The sequence below is a fragment of the Pseudophryne corroboree genome, chromosome 2, assembly GCF_028390025.1.
Source record: "Pseudophryne corroboree isolate aPseCor3 chromosome 2, aPseCor3.hap2, whole genome shotgun sequence".
Classification (NCBI taxonomy): domain Eukaryota; kingdom Metazoa; phylum Chordata; class Amphibia; order Anura; family Myobatrachidae; genus Pseudophryne; species Pseudophryne corroboree.
In genome coordinates this window covers 485,279,859-485,304,892 of record NC_086445.1, presented here as the reverse complement: position 1 = coordinate 485,304,892, position 25,034 = coordinate 485,279,859, and the positions used below count along the sequence as shown (strand labels likewise).

Here is a 25,034-nt window from a genome sequence, read left to right as displayed (position 1 = left end):
TGCTGTCCGTCTGATTTATTCTCCGTTTGGAAGTCTCGTGAGTGCCGCCCATCTATTTATGTGCATGCTGGAGTTCTACTTCATGGAGGGCACCGGAGCTACATATTTTTGGTCAGTTATGCGAGTGCCGACATCATTGTTTGATATATATATATATATATATATATATATACTGTATGCATGTCAGTTCCAAGTCCATGCACAAAGCCTGGTTAAACCATCCTTGCTTTATTGACATTCCCTCTGAGTCAGCTCCGCCCATGAATGCCTGCCAAAGCCAAACCAACCCTTTGGGCGGGATGCAGGCAGGGGTTTTGCTCGTTCTCAGGGGTTCTGCTCACTGTCAGGGGATCTGCGCCTGCACCCTTCAAACTTTTGAAAATGTCCCTCACAAAATGGCCACTGCCTCCTCTAGAATCTTTAATAACTTTACAAATAAAACAGTTGAAGACCCTACTGGGTGCAAATTAAAGCAGTTACCAAAACCAATAAAATTAGTTGACACCACAACTCCATGCCAAAATACATATAAAATATATTGGAAACAGACAGCGCTATATAATTATAGAGTTACTCTCCTAGTGCATCCAGACTCCTGTTCACTTTTCAATATTTCTCGGGTTCTTCGTGCATATACAGGAAAAGAACATACAGACAATAGTGTGATACTGTTTAAACTTCTAATAATCCACAGTAGTGTGTACCACCAATGCAGAGTGTTATATTGGTGTCCACCACCTTATACAGGATTGTTGGGGGAGCCCACCACACACATTCCACTCACAGCTCCACACTAGAAATCAGGCACCAAAAGGATCTATTTCAGTCTTCAAATAGATATCACCAAATATAGAATAAGAATGCGGGGAGCCCCCCTGTGCATATCACTCACTGCGTTTCGCTTGGCTCTTTGAATATAAAAATTCACAACTGCTTTCTTGTACTTCCAATAATGATAGTGTTTATTAACACATAGCCAATGGTGATTCTTTATACAAAAAGGATTTTGTCACGATCCGGACTACTGGACATTATTTTTTACCTTTCAGGTGTCTTCTGAGGCTGGCTCAGCATCCCAGGGCCGGGTCTTAGTCATGATGTTATGTCCCTACTTCATATTCCTTCCCCGTTAGCTTGCAGGTGCTGTCATAAGAAACTATCAAATGGAATGGCGTTTCTGAATCACCGCGGCCTTCGCCACCATTACTGGACTCTCAGCTTGTGGATGGCTCTGCATTATACATCCTGTCAGCTGCGGCCTTCGCCACCTTTGCTGCGCTTCCAGCGTGTGGATGGATCCGTGTGATGTCTCCTGTCAGCCGATTACCTTGTTAGTACACTACGGGACTGTGCAGCGCCTCTCACCTGCCATAGCGTCTGTTGCTGGCGCTGGGGAAATGCTGTGCAGTATTGTCATTCTCTGGGTCCTGTGACCGCTGCCGCCATTGCTGTGAAAGTCCATATAGAATACAAGCCAGGGTTCCCTCCAAGAATCAGTATGGGCGCAGCCATGTTGGGTCTGTTCATGTGACACTGTTTCTACCAATCAACAGTCCTGCTGAGCTTACCCGATTGCTGATCCAATCCCTGCACTGCTGAGGGTATAAAGGGACTGATCTTAGACCAGGAAATTGTCAGAGCTTTGGTTGTCATCACCAAGTGTATCCTGTCTCTGCTCTCTGTGATTCTGTGTTCCAGGTATTCTAGCTCCTGAAGTCTCCAGTTCTACAGAGACCAGCGCCAATCATCACCCTGCGGTGCCTGCCTGACTTCCTTGTATCATCAGTGTTCTCTGCGAGTAGCAGTGATTTGAGTTAACACCAGCTTCCAGCATTGTGCTCCCAGTGGTGTTCACCTATCTACTGTCATCGGTGTTCCTGACATTTACAGTACCAAGTCATCTGTTTCTCAACTCATCGATCTCTAGCATCATTTGAGTTATTTACTTCCATTATCCATTTCATCCGGACCTGCACTACATCCACAATTCTTCACCTTCCGTTTTATCCGGCAAAACCAGCAGTCTACAGATATTCATTCTTCTACAGTGCATTCAGCCTCCGTATTCCATCTGCTGATTAGTTCCAGTTACCATCTATTCTACAGCACCTAGGTGTTGGTAAGGACTGTCCATCTCCTTAAACTCCAAAGCTAGTCTTGTGCGGATACCATACCTAAGGAAACATTGCAGCTCTTGTTGTTCTTGGAACCATTTACTGTTTTTTAATCATCTTTCATTTTTTCATTTCATCTTGTGCTAACTGCCGGTGTACCACCAGAACTGTGTCTAATAAATGAACATTTATTTTTATCTTTGTTGTCGTGGTCACATCTTCGGGCATTGGTGGTAGAAGTCCTCTATGTCTAGGAGTCCTATTCAGCCACCTAGATTCATCTATACACCAGCCCCTACAACTGTGGCAGCCTCACACCAACACCAGCCCACAGTTGTGACAGATTTATTCCACAGAAAAAAAAACAGGTATCTCCAGATAAAAATATTTAAAAACAATTACATGGATAAAAATTGGTGGGTTTCATACCAAGAACCAGAAAAAGTCCTCTTGTAGATGTTCAATTGGATCTGGCAGCAAGAGGATCTTTTTTCGATGTCCAAGGTAAACCTGTAAGTCCACCTTCAACAGTCAGGCATCCCCACCAATGTGTTTCGATCCCCTTTGAGATCTTTTTCAAGGTGTAAGGGGATCCTGACCTCGATCTCATATTTATACCTCCTTGTAGATTACTAAGAGCAATGCCGGATCTGAATTATATTTATTAGCTGATTATTACTTTGCAGAACTCCAAGCACCAATACTAATGTCTACAGAAATCAGAGCACTGAGAACAGTACTGTGTCACTACATCACCATGGTACCTGGCAAAATGATCAGCCTAATACTAGAGTCTGCATTTTAGATATTCTTTCATTTTTCATTTTTATTTATATTTATGTTCCCTTATTTTTTATTGCCACTTTTTGATTAAATAAATACAAATAATTTTTCATCTAGATCTCCAGCAAATTTTTGGGAAATTTTCTGATTACATTTAATTTCCCTTGTATTCTTGTATTTTAGGTCATATTTTTCAGATTTTAGGAACTCCATCACACGTCCTTACTCTGCAGTCCCCACCCACTGCATTGACATAAGCAATGTGACTCTGTATTGTTTGTTAGTTGCAAAAACAGTTACAAAAAAAGTTTAAAAGATAACAAAAAGTAAAAAAAATGTATAATTGGTTTCTACTATTCTGCGCACTGCACCCCAGTACGCTGTACCTCATTGCACTTTGTTCACTTCACGTAAACCCTGTGAATCCATGCAGTGTTAAAAAAAAAAGTAAAATATTGTTTTACAATGTGTTTGTACTGTTCTGTGCACTCGACCTACCCCAGTATGCTCTTTACCCCAGTGTGCATGTGTAAAAGTCGTCTGACTCCACATAGTGTGAGCAAAGCTGACAGTTAAAAAAATAAAAAAGATATTGTTGAATCATTTGTTTATACAGGTTGAGTCTCCCTTATCCAAAATGCTTGGGACCAGAGGTATTTTGGATATGGGATTTTTCCGTATTTTGGAATAACTGCATACCATAATCAGATATCATGGCGATGGGACCTAAATCTAAGCACAGAATGCATTTATGTTACATATACACCTTATACACACAGCCTGAAGGTCATTTCAACCAATATTTTTTATAACTTTGTGCATTAAACAAAGTGTGTCTACATTCACACAATTCATTTATGTTTCATATACACCTTATACACACAGCCTGAAGGTCATTTAATACAATATTTTTAATAATTCTGTGTATTAAACAAAGTTTGTGTACATTGAGCCATCAAAAAACAAAGGTTTCACTATCTCACTCTCACTCAAAAAAGTCCGTATTTCGGAATATTCCGTATTTTGGAATATTTGGATATGGGATACTCAACCTGTACTGTTTTGTGCACTCTACCTACTCCGGTGCTCTTTGTTCACTTCACGTAAGCTATGTGACTCCATGCAGTGTTAGTCAAGATTCCAGTTAAAAAAAATGGCTAACAATTAGTTTAAAGAAGAGCAGGAACATCAACCTACTACTATCATTGCAGCTTCAACGTCACCTACAGCCATTTCTCAAAGGCATTTAGGGTTTAAGTCAGGGTATCTAAAATAAAACACTAAAACAAATAAACACTGGTAAAGAAAAAAGTTAAAGAGAAAGTTTGGTGCAGAAAAACATAAAATTGCCAACATGCCATTCAACAAACACAGTGGCAAGGAAAGACTCAGGCCTTGTCCTGTATTTATGAGTGGGGGATCTGCAATTGTGAGTCAGGCATCTTCTTCTTACTCTCATTATGTGCAAGACCTTTTCATTCAGAGTCTAGACGATGTGTAAAAAAGATAAAATGACAAAGGCAGTAGAACAAATTGTGTGTTCAGAACCATCACACATGCCTGAGGAGGGACTAGGGGTGTCCACCTTAGTTATGTGTGAGTCTGACATTTCTCACACTGTCCTCACAGAGAAGCCTCTTTTGCCTCCTTCCACCATTTCTGTACCAACTGCACATGTGGGGAGAAGTACAAGTAAAGATAGGGATGCGAACACAATAGAAATTGAGGATACTTACTGTATGTGGAAGTGGAACAGGGTGGGGGGATATGTGTGTACTACTACTATCTGACACTGAGGGTGAGGATGTTGATGATGTTGTTTGTGTAAGTCAGCCACCAGTGGCTGCAGTTCTTGCCCGTGATAAAAAGAAAGTCATTGTGATGACTGAGCATAAGATCAAAAAAGCCACCTCTTGGGTGTGGAATAATTTTTACCCAAATCCTGACAACATTTGTAAGGCCTCTGCTCCATTTGTGTTAGTAGAGGTAGAGACATTAGCCATCTAGGCAACTCCTCCATGATATGTCATATGCTGTGAGTTCATGAATTTATTTTATAAGATTATAATGTAATTAACACGCTCATCATCAACCGCCTAATAAGTGAACGGAGGTAGTCCTTCCAAAAAATTGTTTTGTGGAGCCCCAAACAAACCAAGCATTTCACTCACAAAAACGGCAGTCCCTGTCACTGAAGTTCTTGGTTTACTAAACTGTGCATGTCCTTTTTAATACCCAACATAAGAGTGGGTGGGTGATTCCAAGGACAATTCCAGCTTGCAGCAGTTTTCATTTCTGCCACTGCCTGTGTGGCAATGTTTCATAGATGTGCTATAAACTGGTGTGTGTTTGTACAGCTAGTCTGTTGCTTGGTAACCAGCCACCTTGTTGCAGCCTTTGGCCTATAATAGGTAAAAACACCCTAAAACACAAGCTAATGTGCTAATTAGAGGATAAGTCTATGCATGCACAATTAGATAGTATTATAATTAGCGGATAATGCCTAATGTGCCAGAATACAAGGATGTGACAGAGACTTAAACATAAACCCACTATTAACTGTCCTGCAATGAAAATTCTTAATTAAACATGAGACAAAATGATAAAAGTATCACATAAAACCCCCTAGAGAAGGCTGTGTAAATTGGTTATGATTATGATGGTAAAAAACCAATCACTTATCAAAAGCATTGTCATTATCTTAGAAATAAAGGGGGTCATTCCGAGTTGATCGCTAGCTGCCATTGTTCGCTCAACTCGGAATGACCCCCATAGTTAGCAGGGAAAAAGTAACCAACTCTTCATGTAATTGCCCCTAGTAGGACTAAAAACAAAGGTAAAGCAAACATGGAAGGGGTGAAAAAAATACCATTTGGGCAAATACCATAGTGGAGCTAACCAAGAACTGTAAATGACAGAATCAGGTTTATAGGTGCCAATTAGTAACCTCTGAGACAATCTGTGTCGAGCTTGCACCAACAGCAACTCCAGAAAATGTTGTACTGCCTGCGACGGGTTGAAAGCAGACACCATTATTTCCCCTTGTCCAGAAGACGTAAAGACACAGGGGGTCATTCAGACCTAATAGCACGCAGGCTATTTTTTGCACTGCAGTGATCAGGTAGTCGCCGCCTACAGGGGAGGGGGTAATCGCTGTATAGAGGTACGAACGCCTGTGCAGAGAGCTGCACAAACTAAAATATGTGCAGTCTCTGCACAGCTCAGGACTTACTCAGCCACTGCGATGATCCTGGACGGAGATGACGTCAGGAACCCTCCCTGGAAACGGACGGGCATGCCTGCGTCTTCCTGGATGCTCCCTGAAAACAGTGAGTTGCCGCCCGCGAACGCCTTCTTCCTGTCAATCTTCTTGCGATCACCGGTGCAATCGCTTTCTTCGTAAGTTCTGGCGCTGCCCGGCGATCCCCGTCGCTGGTTGCCGACGCACCTGTGCATTGCGGTGCATGCGCATGCGCTGTTCAGACCCGATCGCACGGCTCCAAAAAAAGGCAGAATGCGAACGGGTCTGAATGACCCCATAGTCCTGCCAAGTGTTAAAACACAAGTCGCTCTGGTAGGAGAGGAGACTAGACGTGGGGGATTAACCCAGGAGCGGTTCTTGGTGCGGGCAAGCAGTGCCTGCGCCCTGGGCACTGCTGCCTTGAGGCGCGGCCACAGTCACCCCGCAGGCCCCGCCACCTAACTGCACCCCACTCCCCGGCTGCACCAGACGCTGTGACCTGTGTGGGCGTCCGCTGCAGCTGGCTCCAGTAACAGACACTAGAGGTCATTATTGACCTCTAGTGTCTGTGTGGCGCTGCTATGGGAGAGACGTCATGACATCTCTCCTATAGAGAGGATACACAGCGGCCAAATGGAGCAGCAGCAGCAGTGGTCAGGAAGCAGGAGCGGGGCAGTGGTAAGTATTGTTTTTTTTATTTTTGTGTGTGTTTATAATCGGCTACAAAGGGGGCACAGCAACAGGGGCACAGCGACAGGGGGCACAACTACTGGGGCACAGCGACAGAGGGCAAATCTACTGGGGGCAAAGCTACAGGGGGCAAATCTACTGGGGGGCACAACTACTTTGGGCAAATCTGGGGGCACAGCTACTGGGGGCACAACTACTGGGGGCATAAATGTGGCCACGCCCCTCTCCTAAGAAGCCACTCCCCTATTTTTGGCGCGCACTAACTGTTTTGCCGTGGGGGATGCGGGGGCGCCAGTGGAAATTCTTGCACTGGGCGCCACAAGTCTAGAACCGGCCCTGAATTAACCCCTTCCAATTGCTGAAGACATTGGGCAGTGAGTCCAGGCATCACAGCAGGTGGAAAAGTTTAAACCGTGGAGACATCTATGGACCAGGATTGAGGATTATTGGAATACACATTGATTTCCAAATGAGATTACAGACGATTGGCACATTCATCCATGTACAGTAGTAGAAGATTATTCAGTTCCTTTGTCAAGCGAATACAACATTTGGTAGCCATATTTAGCAAGTAGAGGTTGCCCTTGGTAACTGGAAAGAGAGGTATGGGAGGCACCTCGGTTCAGACAGCATCAAACTGAAACGGCAAACCAGTAGAGAAATCAAATACAGTACCTCTAATGTAGCGTGGAAATGCAACTGCAGACTGCAAGATTTCTGTTTGAAAGCAGGCTCCAGAGACCTGTAATACTTAGAAAGGTAGAATAGCTTAACAGATAGGTTGTCCCCGATAAGGGATGGACATTGGAAGCCAATCATCAAATGGTGGCTGGGCTTTCACCATCGAAAAATTTCCATCGCATCAAAAGAATTAGATGGAAGAAACTATTCATATGATATGCGCATTTGCAAAAACCCATTTCAGCATGTGCAATACCCCTTCAGCAAAGCTGGCAGGGGGGGGCGGGATTGAGGACGGGGCCTGGAATAGTAACTGATTCTGTTATATGCAGTGGCGCAGGTGCAGTATTCCAGAAGAGCGTCTGGAGAAGGCAGAGCTGGACAAAGCATCTGTCACCAGTGGAAGGAGCCAGAGGTGGAGCAGCTCACTGCAGGATGTCAGTCACACGAGTGAGTGATAGCACTGACTGATCTAGCCAACAGATTCACTTAATCACCATTGACAGAGTCGGACTGGACCGCAGACCACCGCGGGCCGCACCCTGCTGCACAGATTGGTTTTATCACTCTCTACGCGTCCAGGAAAGGCCCTGCGCTGCACAGACTGCTTCTCCCTGCACAACTGCTGCAACCCAGCGAGGCCCCGCACCAACCTCCATGTCCTGCCTCCCAGCAACACAGCCCCTCCGAATGCTGACTACCTGGCACATTACCACAGCAGCAGCCCCAGCATCAACTCCCCCCCCCTCCATCCCCCCCGCCCCCCCGGGTGCCATCTCATGCACAGGCTACACGTAGGCTGTCTGCAGCACTGCTGTCACCAGGCTCTCTCTTGTAAAGCTATTCCGGCGAGCAACACCAGTGCACCCACCCATTCTGACTCAGTGACCCTGAGCACTCTTTTCAGGGTGAGCAGGTATAGTAAAACCTATGCTGCTGACTCATGGAGGTGCAGGGTAAGGAGGCACAAACACAGTGGGCACAGCAAGGGAAGCGATGCTGACACAAGGGGGACTGCCTCCCTGTCTTAGGTGCCCCGGGCCCCCCAAATGATTAATCCGGCCCTGTATAAGAAAGTCTGTAGAAAGCTGAATAAAAGTGGTCCTAGGTGAAGACTGTAGTTTGGGAGCAGTTCTTATGTCAGGGCCTGGACTCGGGGCTCATGTAAAAAGCGTCCACAGTGGGTGCCCACTAGAACTCCAGACATTAGTTTTAAATTAATGTCTAATCCTGATAACAACCAACTAAAATGTGAATAAGCATTTGCAAGCTTTCCACTGCAATTACTCCATCCAAAACGGAGAACACTTTTGTTATTTTTCTTTTCATGAATCATCTGTGAATGAGCAACTAACTATGAACTAAACCCACAAATAATTTTCAGCCTACATAAAGAACACTGACGGACAATCGTTAATTTTGTGCTACGAAATTTTACTAGAGATGAGCGGGTTCGGGTTCTCAGAGAACCGAACCCCCCGGACTTCACGTCATGAGCCCAGATCCGAGTCAGGCTCAGGTTTTCCCGCCTGACTCGGAAACCAGAACGAGGCAAAACGTCATCATCCCGTTGTCAGATTCTCGCGGGGTTTGGATTTCATATAAGGAGCCGCGCGTCACTCCGGCATTGGAGAGTGTAGAGAAAGGACGTGTCTCCGTCCTCAGTGGTAGTGTCTTGTGCTGCATCTGTCCAGTCACAGTGGTGGTGTCCTCTTCTGCCATATGTCCAGTGCTGCTGTATAAGTCCAGTCCAGTGGTGCTGTGTTGTGCTGCCTCAGTCCAGTGGTGGTGTGTTGTGCTGCATCAGTCTAGTCACAGTGGTGGTGTCCTCTGCTGCCATATGTCCAGTGCTGCTGAATAAGTCCAGTCCAGTGGTGCTGTGTTGTGCTGCATCAGTCCAGTGGTGGTGTGCTGTGCTGCATCAGTCCAGTCACAGTGGTGGTGTCCTCTGCTGCCATATGTCCAGTGCTGCTGTATAAGTCCAGTCCATTGCAGTGGTGCTGTGTTGTCCTGCATCAGTCCAGTGGTGGCGTCTCTGTGCTGCTGTATATGTACAGTGGTACTGCCGTTTATGTCCAGTGATACTGCTGCATATGTCCAGTGATACTGCCGTATATGTCCAGTGATAGTGCCGTATATGTCCAGCAGTACTGCTGTATAAATCCAGTGATCCTGCCGTATAATTCCAGTGGTTCTGCCATATAATTTTAGTGGTACTGGCGTATAAGTCCAGTGGTCCTGCCGTATAATTCCAGTGGTACTGGCGTATAAGTATAGTCCAGTGAAACTGCTGTATATGCCCAGTGATACTGCCATATATGTCCATTGATACTGCCGTATATGTCCAGCAGTACTGCCGTATAAATCCAGTAATCCTGCCGTATAATTCCAGTGATCCTGCCGTATAATTCCAGTGGTACTGGCGTATAAGTCCAGTGATCATGCCATATAATTCCAGTGGTACTGGCGTATAAGTCCAGTCATCCTGCCGTATAATTCCAGTGGTACTGCTGACGTATAAGTCCAGTGATCCTGCCATATAATTCCAGTGGTACTGGCGTATAAATCCAGTGATCCTGCCGTATAATTCCAGTGGTACTGGCGTATAAGTCCAGTCCAGTGATATTGCCGTATATGTCCAGTGATACTGCCATATACTCAGGGACGGATTGGCCTATGAAGTTACCGGGAAGGATCCCGGGAGGCCGACCGTGCTGCGGGGCCGATTGCCGCACGTGGCTCTGCCCTCCGCATAGCGCGTCCCTCAGCACTATATCTGGCAGCCGCCAGAACCTATCAGAGGCCGCAGCTTTGAGGAGCTCTGTCACTGGATAGTCTGTTATCTCACGTGACAGAGCTCCTCCAGTCACCAGTAACAGTTCCCGGCAGCCTCACAGAGTGCACACAGGGTGAGTCTGTCTCCTCTCCTGCTCTCTCTGCTACACTCCTGACCCCTTCTCACACACACTCCACCCCCATCTGTTCCCTCCCCCACCCGTGGCACCACCCATCCCCCACTCGCGGCACCCCCCATCCCCACCCGCGGCACCCCTCCCACATTTGTGGCACCCCCTCCCCCACCCTCGGCACCCCCCACTCACGGCACCCCCTCCCCCACCTGCAGTATAATATGAGTAACGTATGTCGATATGCGCTGTAACGTGTCGCCGCTGTGTGCTGTAATGTGAGTAACGGTTGTCACTGTGCGCTGTAACGTGATGCTGCTGTGCGCTGTAATGTGATGCCACTGTGCGCTGTAATGTGACGCCACTGTCCGCTGTAATGTGAGTAACGGTTGTCGCTGTGCGCTGTAACGTGACGCTGCTGTGCGCTGTAATGTAATGCCACTGTGCGCTGTAATGTCAGTAACGGTTGTCGCTGTACGCTGTAATGTGACGTTGCTGTGCGCTGTAATATGACACCACTGTGTGCTGTAATGTGACGCCACTGTGCGCTGTAATGTGAGTAATGGATGTCGCTGTGCGCTGTAATATGACACCGCTGTGTGCTGTAATGTGATGCAGCTGTGCGCTGTAATGTAAGTAACGGTTGTCGCTCTGCACTGTAATGTGATGCCGCTGAGCGCTGTAATGTGACGCCATTGTGCGCTGTAATGTGAGTAACGGTTGTTGCTGTGCGCTGTAATGTGAAGCCTGCTGTGCGCTGTAATGTGAGTAACGTTTGTCGCTGTGCGCTTTAATGTGATGCGCTGTGCGCTTTAATGTGATGCCTGCTGTGCTCTGTAATGTGAGTAAAGGTTGTCGCTGTGCGCTTTAATGTGATGCACTGTGTTCTGTAATGTGAACAACAGACATCGCTGTGTGCTGTAATGTGATGCCGCTGTGCGCTGTAATGTGAGTAACAGATGTCGCTGGGTGTTGTAATGTGATGCCGCTGTGTGCTGTAATGTGAGTAATGGACGACGTAGTGTGCTGTAATGTGACGCCACTGTGCACTGTAATGTGACACCGCTGTGCGCTATAATGTGATGCCACTGTGCACTGTGATGTGACGCCACTGTGCACTGTAATGTGACACCACTGTGCACTGTAATATGAGTAATGGACGTCCATGGGCATTGTAATGTGAGTAACGGATGCTGCTGGGCGGTGTAATGTGACGCCGCTGTACGCTGTAATGTGAATAACAGACGCTGCTGTGCGGTGTATTGTGAATTGGAACTATTCTATGGCCACAACCCCATATTTTTTGCCACACACCTTTGGTGCGCCCTGTCAATATTTTGGTTATGTGGTTACCCTGAGGCTGCAACATATGCGTTACTGGATAGGATAACCTATTCATTACAGCACAGTTAATTACAGGTCATCGGTGTAGAAGAATGTTGGCCATACACTAGGTACGAATACACAATATTGACACGTGGATCGACCCATTGCATGTTTTGGGTGCGATTACGATGCGATGCAATGCGTGTCCCCGTGGGTCACACGTCGCATCAACTGATCATGTGTGCTGCACTTATGATCAGTCGATCTGGGTTGGGGTCAATTGCGGATCATACGATAGATCGCAAGGTGCATAAACAACTTACGATCTATCGTACGTCAGGGAGCTTGGCGGGGGAGGTTGTCGGACAACGCGCATCTAATGCGAGTCGTACTCAGAGGCGGAACTACCGCCAGTGCAAGCAGTGCGTTGCACTGGGGCTCGCCTCTGTCCAGGTGCCCAAGCATGTAATGAGTCAAATTCACTCATTACATGCCGCTGTGCGCTGCGGGCAACTGCTGCCCGCAGCGCACAGCCGCCCACAGAGGAGAGGAGCAGCAACACGGACGGGGGAAGGAGGAGGAGGGAGGTGAAGGAGGGAGCCGCAGCAGCGCTTTGTTACTGGTGGAGGCGCTGCTGCTGCCCCTCTGCTTCACTATAGGCTGTCTTCCGAGAACAGCCTATAGTGAAGCAGAGGGGAAGCCACGCCACTATGTATTTTTGCACGCGCCTACGGCGCGCACTGCCCCTGTTTTGCATGCAAGGGTGGGGCTCCAATGCCGTTTCTTGCACACAGTGCTAAAATGTCTAGTTACGGCACTGTTGCTAGGTATCCACTTCCCTGAGCAGGTCCCCCCTCAGCAGATCCTCTCCAGGGGTGAGGGGGTCGACTTGGATGGGATGGCGGGGGGGGGGGCAAACCATTTTGTCGCACATGGGCCCACCGCTCGCTAGTTCCACCACTGGTCGTACTAATATATGGCCAGCAGAAGAGTATTTTGGTATAAACTTAATGGGATTCACAAATGAGTACACAATTTGAATTTCCTGCAAAGGATCTTAGATCGTGTATGTATTTTATAATTCATACACTTACAGGTGCAGGTCTGGAGGCACATGAAAAAATAAGTTTAAATTCTAAGGCACAGTAGCAGTGCTGCCCCCAGTGCCCTTTCGTGATGGCACTGCTCGCAACCCATATTTATGGTCCTGTGTACTGATCCTGCCTACTTTAGTGTTGGTTCCACCTACCATTGATTTGGTGTCGCCCACATGGGGCCACTTCTAGAAATTTTTCCAGGGCCACTTTTAGTTCCCAATCCACCCCTGCGTATACTGTATGGCCATTGATACTGCCGTATATGTCCAGCGGTACTGCTGTATAAATCCAGTGATCCTGCTGTATAATTCCAGTGATCCTACCGTATAATTCCAGCGGTACTGCAGTATAAATCCAGTGATCCTGCCGTATAATTCCAGTGGTACTGGCGTATACGTCCAGTCCAGTGATACTGCTGTATATGTCCAGTGATACTGCCGTATATGTCCATTGATACTGCAGTATATGTCTAACTGTACTGCCATATAAATCCAGTGATCTTGCCGTATAATTCCATATAATTCCATATAATTCCATATAATTCCATATAAATCCATTCCAGTGGTGCTGCCATATAAGTTCAGTGGTGACGTCCTGTGCTGTATATTATTTACTCCAAATGTCGTCTGCCAAGGCCTATGCCCAATGTTATAGTAGAGGGCACATAATATCCAAAAAGCTAAAGTTCAGTAAAAAGACCCCAGAAAAGAAATTTAAATGGTCTGAGGAGAAACGTAAACTTGCCAATATACCATTTATGACACAGAGTGGCAAGGAACGGCTAAGGCCTTGGCCTATGTTCATGACTAGTGGTTCAGCTTCACATGACGATGGAAGCCCTCATTATCCCGCTGGAAAAAAATTATAAGAGTTAAGATGGAAAAAGCACAGAAAAGAACGGTACATTCTAAGATGGTATCACAAATCCCCAAGGAGAGTCCAAGTGTGTCGGCGGTTGCGATTCCTGACCTTCCCAACACTAGACGGGAAGAGGTGGCTCCTTCCACCATTTGCATGCCCCTGCAAGTGCTGGAAGAAGCACCCACAGTCCAGTTTCTGTTAGTCAAATTGAAGATGTCACTGTTGAAGTACACCAGGATGAGGATATGGGTGTTGCTGGCGCTGAGGAGGAAGTAGACGATAAGGATTCTGATGGTGAAGCGGTTTGGTTAAATCAGGCACCGAGGGAGACACCTGTTGTCTGGGGGATGAAGAAACACATTGTGATGCCTGGGCAAAATACCAAAAAGCCACCTCTTCGGTGTGGAATTATTTCTCCACAAATCCGGACAACAGGTGTCAAGTGTTGTGTTGCCTCTGTCAATCTGTAATAAGTAGGGGTAAGGATGTTAACCACCTAGGAACATCCTCCCTTATACATCACCTGCTGCACATTCATCAGAAGTCAGTGTCAAGTTGTGAAACTTTGGGTAAAAGCATAAGCAGTCTACTGACACCTAAATCCCTTCTTCCTCTTGTACCCAAGCTCCTGCAAGCCATACCACCAATTCCCTCAACGTCAACTTACTCCTCAGTCAGGAACATCGGTAGTTCTGCAGGCCATGTCACTGGCAAGACTGAGGAGTCCTCTCCTAACCCGGATTCCTCCGGAAGATCCTTGTGTAGTACGCCTGCTGTTACTGCCGCTGCTGTTATTGCTGCTGGGAGTCGATCGTCATCCCAGAGGGGAAGTCAGAAGACCACTTGTTCTACTTCAACTAAGCAATTGACTGTCCAACAGTCCTTTGTGAGGAAGATGAAATATGACAGCAGTCATCCTATTGCAAAGCGGATTACTTAGGCCTTAGCAGCTATGTTGGTGTTAGACGCGCATCCGGTATCCGCCATTAGTTCAGTGGGACTTAGAGAATTGTTTGAGGTACTGTGTCCCTGGTATCAAATCCCATCTAGGTTCCACTTCACTAGGCAGGCGATACCGAGAATGTACAGAGACGTCAGAAAAAGTGTACTCAGTGTCCTAAAAAATGCAGTTGTACCCACTGTCCACTTAACCACGGACATGTGGACAAGTGGAACAGGGCAGACTAAGGACTATATGACTGTGACAGCCCACTGGGTAGATGTATTGCCTCCCACAGCAACAACAGCAGTGGCACCAGTAGCAGCATCTCGCAAATGCCAACTCTTTCCTAGGCAGGCTACGCTATCTATCACCACTTTCCGTAAGAGGCACACCGCGGACAACCTCTTACGGAAACTGAGTTACATCATTGCACAATGGCTTACCCCAATTAGACTCTCTGGGGGATTTGTGATATCGGACAACGCCACCAATATTGTGCGTGCATTACATCTGGGCAAATTCCAGCATGTCTCATGTTTTGCACATACAATTAATTTGGTGGTGCAGATTTTTTTTTAAAATGACAAGGGCGTGCAGGAGATGTTGTCAGGGGCCCAAAAAAACACTCCTGAACCTGCCCTGCCATCACCTGAAGCAAGAGGTGATAAGGAGGTGGAATTCAACATTGTATATGCTTCAGAGGATAGAGGAAAAGGCCATTTAAGCCTATACATCCACCTACGATATAGGCAAAGGAGGGGGGAATGCACCTGACTCAAGTGCAGTGGATAATGATTTCCATCTTGTGCAATGTTCTCCAACCCTTCGAACTTGCTACACGTGAAGTCAGTTCAGACACTGCCAGCTTGAGTCAGGTCATTCCACTCATCAGGCTTTTTCAGAAGCAGCTGGAGAAATTGAAGGAGGAGCTAAAATGGAGCGATTCCGCATATTATGTGGGACTTGTGGATGGAGCCCTTCATTCGCTTTGCCAGGATTCAAGGGTGGTCAATCTTTTGAAATCAGAGCACTACATTTTGGCTACCGTGCTCGATCCTAGGTTTAAAGCCTACATTGTATCTCTCTTTTCGGTAGACACAAGTCTGCAGAGATTCAAAGACCTGCTGGTGAGAAAATTGTCAACTTAAGCGGAACGTGCCCTGTCAACAGCTCCTCCTTCATTTTATCCCGCAACTGGGGCTGCAAGGAAAAAGATAAGATTTCCTAGCCCACCCGCTGGCGGTGATGCAGGGCAGTCAGGAGCAAGTGCTGACATCTGGTATGGATTGAAGGACCTGACAATGATTACTGACATGTCTACTGTTACTGCATATGATTCTGTCACCATTGAAAGAATGGTGGAGGACTAAATGAGTGACAGCATCCAAGTAGGCATGTCAGAGAGTCCGTATGTATACTGGCAGGAAAAAGAGCCAATTTGGATACCCTTGCACAAACTGGCTTTATTTTACCTAATTTGCCCCCCCCCCCCCTCTCGTGTGTACTCCGAAAGAGTGTTTAGTGCAACCGGTAACCTTACACCTACAGGAAGTGAACAAGCCCTGCAGGGTGAAACGCGTTTTCCCAGCTAGCGGGTCCACCGGCACCAGTCACGTCAATTGAGGGATATTTTGCAGCTGATTCCACACAGGTTATGTAATTTTGCAGTGCCTGTGTGGGCACTTTGAGCATTTAACAAACGACAATTCATGATAGTAATCTTATAGGTTATCTATTGCTACCAGCATATTCCTGCTTACTGATAAATGGAATAAGATACTGTCTATTATACTGTGACATATATGCTTATTATTTTCTTTGTGTAAGGTGAATTGCTTGTATGCATTTAACAGCCAGGGGGTTATTTTTCAGCATTATTGGCTTTTTCCTATAACCAAAGAATATTGTGAAATTCACTATCCTGAGTCACATTGAGTCATTCCAGTGATCTGACATTTAGTCCTCATATCAGCGTATATATATTTATATATTTAAATTTTTGGTTTCCTCATTTTTTGGCTCAGAAATTTTTCACAGTATCACCAATGTTTATACTCAGCATGAATTATGTTTGTACATGTGCTTGTTGTCAGTAAATGCTTGCCACCAGGACATATTGCATATAATTGTTGACGTATTCTATTCTCGTTCTGCTCTTATTTCTGTGGACTCTCATCTGCGATCCAGGGTGCACAATACCACCAGTGTGGGATTTGTTGCATCCAGCCTAACGTAGAAAGCAGATCCACATCTTTTCTGACTAATTGTCACATTTCTTTATATAGGTGCACTCTCATTGGCGTCCAACCTATCCATCTGTCTACTACCATACCTCACTGCCAGTGCCCGATCTCGTCCGATCTTGGAAGCTAAACAGTGTTGGGCTGGGTCAGTACCTGAGGAGGAGACTCACAGGGAATACCCAGTGTAGTAGATTTACATCTTTATGATGTGCGCTATCTGACGCCAACAGCAGTATCACCACTTGTTTCTATCCTTCTTACCATATCTTCATCCAATGATTGCATATTTTGACAATATAAATGCTCTTGACCCTCTGAGTCCTTTATAAATATATTATACCTGTGCATTTGGTTGGTGACCGGTAGCAAGTGGTTAATGTCTCACCATCTACCGCCGGACCTGTCCAACACTGATACAATTGACAATTGACCACATGTTGGTCTTATCAATACAGATTCTCTGTACTGGTCGGGCTGAAAAGGGTGTAGAAAAAGTGTCTACAGCGTTTCCTATCACATTCTGTGAGACAGGACCAGAACATTCCCTTATTTTTCAATTTAATACTTATTTTAACCACATCCATTTTTTGGATGCCACGTTCTCCAATGGGTAATAACGAGAAATTCCTCTTAATGTATATCTAATAAAAGTAATATTTTATCACCTTTCATGAACTATTAAAAACTAATGAAATTTATTTCAATTAATTAAGAGTGCGCCCACACAAGAGCCTTATTTTCCTCTTCCACTTTTGACATATGCTCTTTCTGGCTCTGGGCGCACCACCAAACTGGACATAGATTTGATAATCTATCCAACTAATCTTTATTGTCCGATTTTTGGTTTATCCAATTTGACCTTTGACATAGAGACCAGTGCCGGGTCGTCCCTTCTTTCTTCTCAACCGGTAACCTTGTCAGCGATCGGCGCAGGAGGTTACTTCCACAAAATGTGGAGAAGATGATGTTCATCAAAATGAATTATAAATTCCTCTGGGAAGACCTTTACCTGCAATTGCCTCCAGAAAGTACACAGGGACCTGTGATGGTGGATTCCAGTATGGACGAATTAATACTCTGTGAAAGGGATGAGGATGAGGTCGACATCTTGCCTCTGTAGAGCCACTTTGTGCAAGGAGAGATTGATTGCTTCTTTTTTGGTGGGGGCCCAAACAAACCAGTAATTTCAGCCACAGTTGTGTGGCAGACCCTGTCGCTGAAATGCTTGGCTTGTTAAAGTGTGCATGTCCTGTTTATACAACATAAGGGTGGGTGGGAGGGCCCAAGGACAATTCCATCTTGCACCTTTTTTTTTTCTTTGCATCATGTGCTGTTTGGGGCCTTGTTTTTTTAAGTGCCATCCTGTCTGCCACTGCAGTGCCACTCCTAGATGGGCCAGGTGTTTTGCCGCACACTTGTGTCGCTTAGCTTAGTCATACAGCTACCTCATTGCATCTCCTTTACTTATTTACATGATGTGCTGTTTGGGTACTAGTTTTTTTAAGTGCCATCCTGTCTGCCACTGCAGTGTCACTCCTAGATGGGCCAGGTGTTTGTGCCACACACTTGTGTCGCTTAGCTTAGTCATACAGCCACCTCGGTGCAACCTTTTGGCCTAAAAACAATATTATGAGGTGTGAGCTGTTCAGAATAGACTGGAAATGAATGAAAATTAATGTTATTGAGGTTATTAATACCGTAGGATCGAAATTACACCAAAATTTTGTGATTTTAGCTGTTTTTATGTATTTTTTCAAAAATCATCCAGATCCAAAACCAAAACTCAAAAGGGTGGTTTTAGCAAAACCAATCCAAAACCAAAACACGAGCAGGGAATTAGAACTAAAACCAAGACACAAAACACGAAAAGTGCCGCCGCACATCTCTAAATTTTACATATGTCATGTGAGTGTGTGTCTTAAAGTGCTCACCATACTGTATAGGACAGATCGGATATTAACTGTGCAACACATTATGTATATGTGAAAGGACAGGAAACTCGCATCTGATCAAAAAGTCATACAATAGTCCAGCAACACAGAGTTCAGATCAAAGCAGATCCTGGCAATAGATATTTTTCTATCATGCATAATAAATACATTTTCTTCTTGCTGATGTCCTGATCTAGGCAGGATGCTATATAAACTAAATTGACAGTCTAAAGCTATTTTTTATTATTACAATGGTCTAGCAAGGCAGAAATGTCAAGGGTCAAGGGCGTAACTACCACCATAGGTGCAAGCAGTGCAGCTGTTAAAGGGCCCAGAGCTGAGAGGGGCCCACCTTCCCTGTCAAAGTTACATGTGTTATATACACGTTTCGCCATTAGGTTGTACGTAGGGGTCCTATCAAACTTTTTCCTTGGGGCCTGCAATATATCTAGGTATGCCCCTGGACCTGCTCATTGTAGTATGCTATAAAATGAACTGGAGGGCATTTTAATATTATATAATATGAATATAATATGATCCAGGGCACTGTAATGGAGCACAATATGAATGGGGATATATATCATAATGTGAATTGGGGGTACTGTGCGGCAAAGTGGGTACTGGCATCTCTGAAATGTGACATAGGGTGAACTTAAGCACTACTGCGATTCATAAAAGAAACTAGGGCACTACTATGGGGCATAACATTAAATAAGGCTCTACTATGGTTCAGAAAATGAACTAGGGCACTATTATAGGGCATACAATTAACAACTGCTACAGAGAAGTGTCTCTCCAGAAGCATTGGGACAGGGACCCCTTCAAAATGATGCTATGGGGCCCACAAAGTTCTGGCTACACCCCTGTCAAGGGTCTTAAATACAATAATAATTACAAATGAAGTATAATACATAAAATAAAACATAACAGGATAAGCATAGAATCTATTTATCAATGCTAAAACCAGTGGAGAGCAGAGCTCACTGCCATCCTGTGCTGGTCCCGCTCCCGAACCCGTGACATCACGTGAGGGTGCTGCTCCGAACATTATTTGGATGCTCCCGGCAGCACTGAAGCACCACTATTGGTTGCAAGGTGCTGTTCCAAACAAATTGGAAATTTTAGTGAATTTTTATTCTTGTATTGTTGAAAGTTTTCTAACTTATGGGATTGTTGTGCGGTTTGGCAATTGCACAACAGTGATGCGCAAGTCTCTTGAAAGGATTGTCAAGTCAGCAGGTAAAGTGATTGGATTGCACTTACCTAGTATGCAGGTGGTATATGAAAAAAGGCTTTTCAATAAAGTACAGGGCCTAATACAGATCTGATTGCAGCAGCAATTTTGTTAGCAAATGCACAAAACCATGGCGGTCATTAGGAGTTGATCGCTCTCTAGCAGTTTTTAGCAGCCGTGTAAACGCGATGCCGCCGCCCACTGGGGAGTGTATATTAGCTTAGCAGAAGTGCGAATGCATGTGCAGCCGATCTCTGCAAAAATAGTTTGTGCAGTTTCAGAGTAGCTCTGAACCTACTCAGTGTTTGCGATCACTGCAGCCTATTCGTGTCCGGATTTGACGTCATACTCCCGCCTGCGTTTTTACAAACACTCCCTGAAAATGGCCAGTTGACACCAGTCAATCTTCTTGCGGCCGTCAGTGCAAAGGAAAACTTCGCTAGAACCTGAGCACAGCCACAAAAAGCTTTGTACCCGTACGTCGCGCGTGCGCATTGCGGCTCATATGCATGCGCATAAATGCCATTTTTTCACCTGATCACTGCGAAAATCGGCAGCGAGCAATCAACTCGGAATGACCCCCTATGTGCACTGCAGGGGGGGCAGATATAACATGTGCAGAGAGAGTTAGATTTGGGTGGGGTGTGTTCAAACTGAAATCTAAATTGCAGTGTAAAAAAAAAGCAGACAGTATTTACCCTGCACAGAAACAATATAACCCACCCAAATCTAACTCTCTCTGCAAATGTTATATCTGCCCCTCCTGCAGTGCACATTGGGCTAATTCAGACCTGATCGCTCACTAGGGTTTTTTTGCCATACTGCAAACAGATAGTCGCCGCCCATAGGCGAGTGTATTTTCGCTTTACAAGTGCGCGAACGCATGTGTAGCAGAGCTGTACTAACAGATCTTGTGCAATCTCTGAGTAGCCCAGGACTTATTCAGCTGCTGTGAACACTTCAGCCTGTCCGGGACTGGAATTGACGTCAGGAACCCTCCCTGCAAACGCATGGACATGCCTGCATTTTTCAAACCACTCCCAGAAAACGGTCAGTTACCACCCACAAACGGCTTCTTCCTGTCATTCTCCTTGCGATCACCCGTGCGAATGGATTCTTCGCACAAACCCATCGCTGAGCGGCAATCCGCTTTGTACCTGTGCGACGCGCCTGCACATTGCGGTACATACGCATGCGCAGTTCTGACCTGATGGCATCGCTGCAAAAAACACCAGCGAGCAATAAGGTCTGAATTACCCCCATGGTTTTGCCCATTAGCTAGCAAATTTGCTACTGTGATCTGATCTGAATTACCCCCCAAAGTATACCAGGAGACTTGTCACACTCGAATCGTGAAGTGTTTGTTATGCTGCCATCAAATACAGATCTATTTTATGCTGCACTAGTTGACTAAAAATAGGATATTAATACCTACCGGTAAATCCTTTTCTCTTAGTCCGTAGAGGATGCTGGGGTAACATCAAGAACCATGGGGTATAGACGGGATCCACAGGAGACATGAGCACTTTAAGACTTTCAAAGTGGTGTAACCTGGCTCCTCCCTCTATGCCCCTCCTCCAGACTCCAGTTTAAGGAACTGTGCCCAGGGAGACGGACATTTCGAGGAAAGGATTTATTGTTAAAGCACGGTGAGCATCTACCAGCTCACACCTCAACTATGCCGCAGAACGTGGCATTCAATAGAACCCAAGCCAATGCCATGACGAATTTGCAGTATGTGCTGACACAAAAACCTTAACACAACCCGTGTGTAACCATAGTCAATATCTGCAGATACAGTACGCACCGGGACGGGCGCTCAGCATCCTCTACGGACTAAGAGAAAAGGATTTACCGGTAGGTATTAAAATACTATTTTCTCATATGTCCTAGAGGATGCTGGGGTAACATCAAGAGCCATGGGGTTATACCAAAGCTCTAGAACGGGCAGGAGAGTGTGGATGACTCTGCAGAACCGATTGACCAAAGTTGAGGTCATCATCGGCCAAGGTGGCAAACCCGTAAAAAAATAGCCAAACAGTTTGCTAAACAGCTGCTCGGCAAAGTTGCTATGCCGAGATCCCCTAGTTCACCGGCCCGGATGAGCCCACCTGTCCAACAGAATGGGCCATCACGAATGAGCAAGCTGAATCATACCACAGATCCAACGTGTAACGGTCTGCATGGAAGCACAGCACCCAACTTGTTGGGAGCCAACCGGACAACAGAGACTGTGCTCCTAGACGGCGCCGTCTTGGCGACATGCATTCTCAGAACTCGGACCTCCTGCAGAGACCTTTGACTCAGCGAAGGCGTCAGTAGCCACAGGCACCCCAATAGGTTGGTACATGTGGAAGAAAACAACCACCGTTGGTAGGAAGTGTTGATGAGTTTCCAACTCTGCTCTATCTTCATGAGAGATCAAATAAGGTCCTCCTCAAGACCAGGTCTCTAAGTCAGACACACGCCTTGCGCATACCAAGGCCAACCTGACGACCACTTTCCAAGTGATGAATGTCAACTCCACCTTCTGTAAAGGTACAAACCAATGTGATTGAAGGAACTGCAACACCACGCTAAGATTCTACGGTGCCACCGGGGGCACAAATGGAGGTTGGATGTGCAATACGCCTTTCACGAAAGCCTGAACTTCTGGAAAGGAGGCCAATTTTTGAAATACAGTATGTACTTTTAACTGAGCCCAACTTTAGGCCCTCATCCACACCAGCCTGTAGAAAATGGAGAAAACGTCCTAGCTGAAATTCTTCCGTAGAAGGCTTCTTGGATTCACATCAAGACTCATATATTCTCCAAACTCTGTGGTAACGTTTAGACGTTACCCCTTTCCTAGACTGAAGAAGTGTGGGAAAGACTTTACCGGGAACACTCTTTCGGGCTAGGAATCTGGCATTCAATCGCCAATCCTTCAAACGCAGCCGTGGTAAAACTTGATACACGCACGGCCTTCGCTGCAACAGATCCTCTCGTAGATGAAGAGGCCCGGGATCTCCTATGAGTAATTTCCGAAGATCTGGATACCAAGCCCTCCTTGGCCCACCTGGAACAATGAGGATCATCTGAACCTTTGTTCTTCCTATGATCTTCAGCATTCTGGAAAGAGTGGAAGCACAGGGAATACATACACTGACTGAAACACCCATGGTGTCACTAGTGCATCCACTGCTATTGCTTGGGGTTCCCTCGACCTGGAACCATATCTCTGAAGTTTCTTGTTTAACCGAGACGCCATCATGTCTATTTGAGGAATTCCCCAAAGATTTGTCACTTCTGTGAAGACCCCTTGATGCAGACCCCACTCTGCTGGATGGAGATCGTGTCTGCCGAGGAAGTCTGCTTCCCAGTGGTCCACTGTTGGAACGAACATTTTCAACAGAGCGCTTGTATGTTTTTCCGCCCAGCGGAAAATCCCTCTGGCTTCTGCCATTTTTGCTCCGTTTTTCGTTTGTAGAAACTCGCTGTAAACGGCCCTTAAATCTAGACCGTTATTGTGATGACAAGTTTTCCAACTTTACCCTCTTCCTTGGAAGTTTTTCCCCCTGTGTAACTGCTTCCCAGCCTCGGAAGCATGCATCCGTGGTCACCATGATCCAGGCCTGGATCCCGACCCTGCTCCCCTTTAGGAAGTGAGCGCTGCGCAGCCACCACAGGAGTGAGATTCTGGTCTTGAAAGCCTGAACTTCTGGAAAGGAGGCCAATTTTTAAAATACAGTATGTACTTTTAACTGAGCCCAACTTTAGGCCCTCATCCACACCAGCTTGTAGAAAATGGAGAAAATGTCCTAGCTGAAATTCTTCTGTAGAAGGCTTCTTGGATTCACATCAAGACTCATATATTCTCCAAACTCTGTGGTAACGTTTAGACGTTACTCCTTTCCTAGACTGAAGAAGTGTGGGAAAGACTTTACCGGGAACACTCTTTCGGGCTAGGAATCTGGCATTCAATCGCCAATCCTTCAAATGCAGCCGTGGTAAAACTTGATACATGCACAGCCTTCACTGCAACAGATCCTCTCGTAGATGAAGAGGCCCGGGATCTCCTATGAGTAATTTCCGAAGATCTGGATACCAAGCCCTCCTTGGCCCGCCTGGAACAATGAGGATCATCTGAACCTTTGTTCTTCCTATGATCTTCAGCCCTTCTGGAAAGAGTGGAAGCGGAGGGAATACATACACTGACTGAAACACCCATGGTGTCACTAGTGCGTCCACTGCTATTGCTTGGGGTTCCCTCGACCTGGAACCATATCTCTGAAGTTTCTTGTTTAACCGAGACGCCATCATGTCTATTTAAGGAATTCCCCAAAGATTTGTCACTTCTGTGAAGACCCCTTGATGCAGACCCCACTCTGCTGGATGGAGATCATGTCTGCCAAGGAAGTCTGCTTCCCAGTGGTCCACTGTTGGAACGAACATTTTCAACAGAGCGCTTGTATGTTTTTCCGCCCAGCGGAAAATCCCTCTGGCTTCTGCCATTTTTGCTCCATTTTTCGTTTGTAGAAACTCGCTGTAAACGGCCCTTAAATCTAGACCGTTATTGTGATGACAAGTTTTCCAACTTGACCCTCTTCCTTGGAAGTTTTTCCCCCTGTGTAACTGCTTCCCAGCCTCGGAAGCATGCATCCGTGGTCACCATGATCCAGGCCTGGATCCCGACCCTGCGCCCCTTTAGGAAGTGAGAGCTGCGCAGCCACCACAGGAGTGAGATTCTGGTCTTGAAAGCCTAGGTGGGAACCGGACCACTTGTCCAACTGGACCAGAACACCCTGGCATGGAACCTGCCAAACGAATGTCCTCGTAGGCCGCAACCATCTTTTCTAGCCACCGAATGTATTGATGGATTGACACTGTTGTAGGTCCGACCCGACTCTGGATCCACAGACCCTCTTCCACCAGAAGAAAACCCAAACTATCATTAGTTCTGTATCTAGTATTATCCCCAAAGCCGACAACCACGTCGGTGGAA

At 46.0% G+C, this 25,034-nt stretch overlaps 1 pseudogene; it reads left to right on the top strand.

The window, feature by feature from the left end:
• The first annotated feature begins 16,960 nt into the window (after positions 1 to 16,960).
• LOC135054330 (5S ribosomal RNA) lies at positions 16,961 to 17,079 on the top strand (annotated as a pseudogene).
• The last annotated feature ends 7,955 nt before the right edge of the window (positions 17,080 to 25,034 follow it).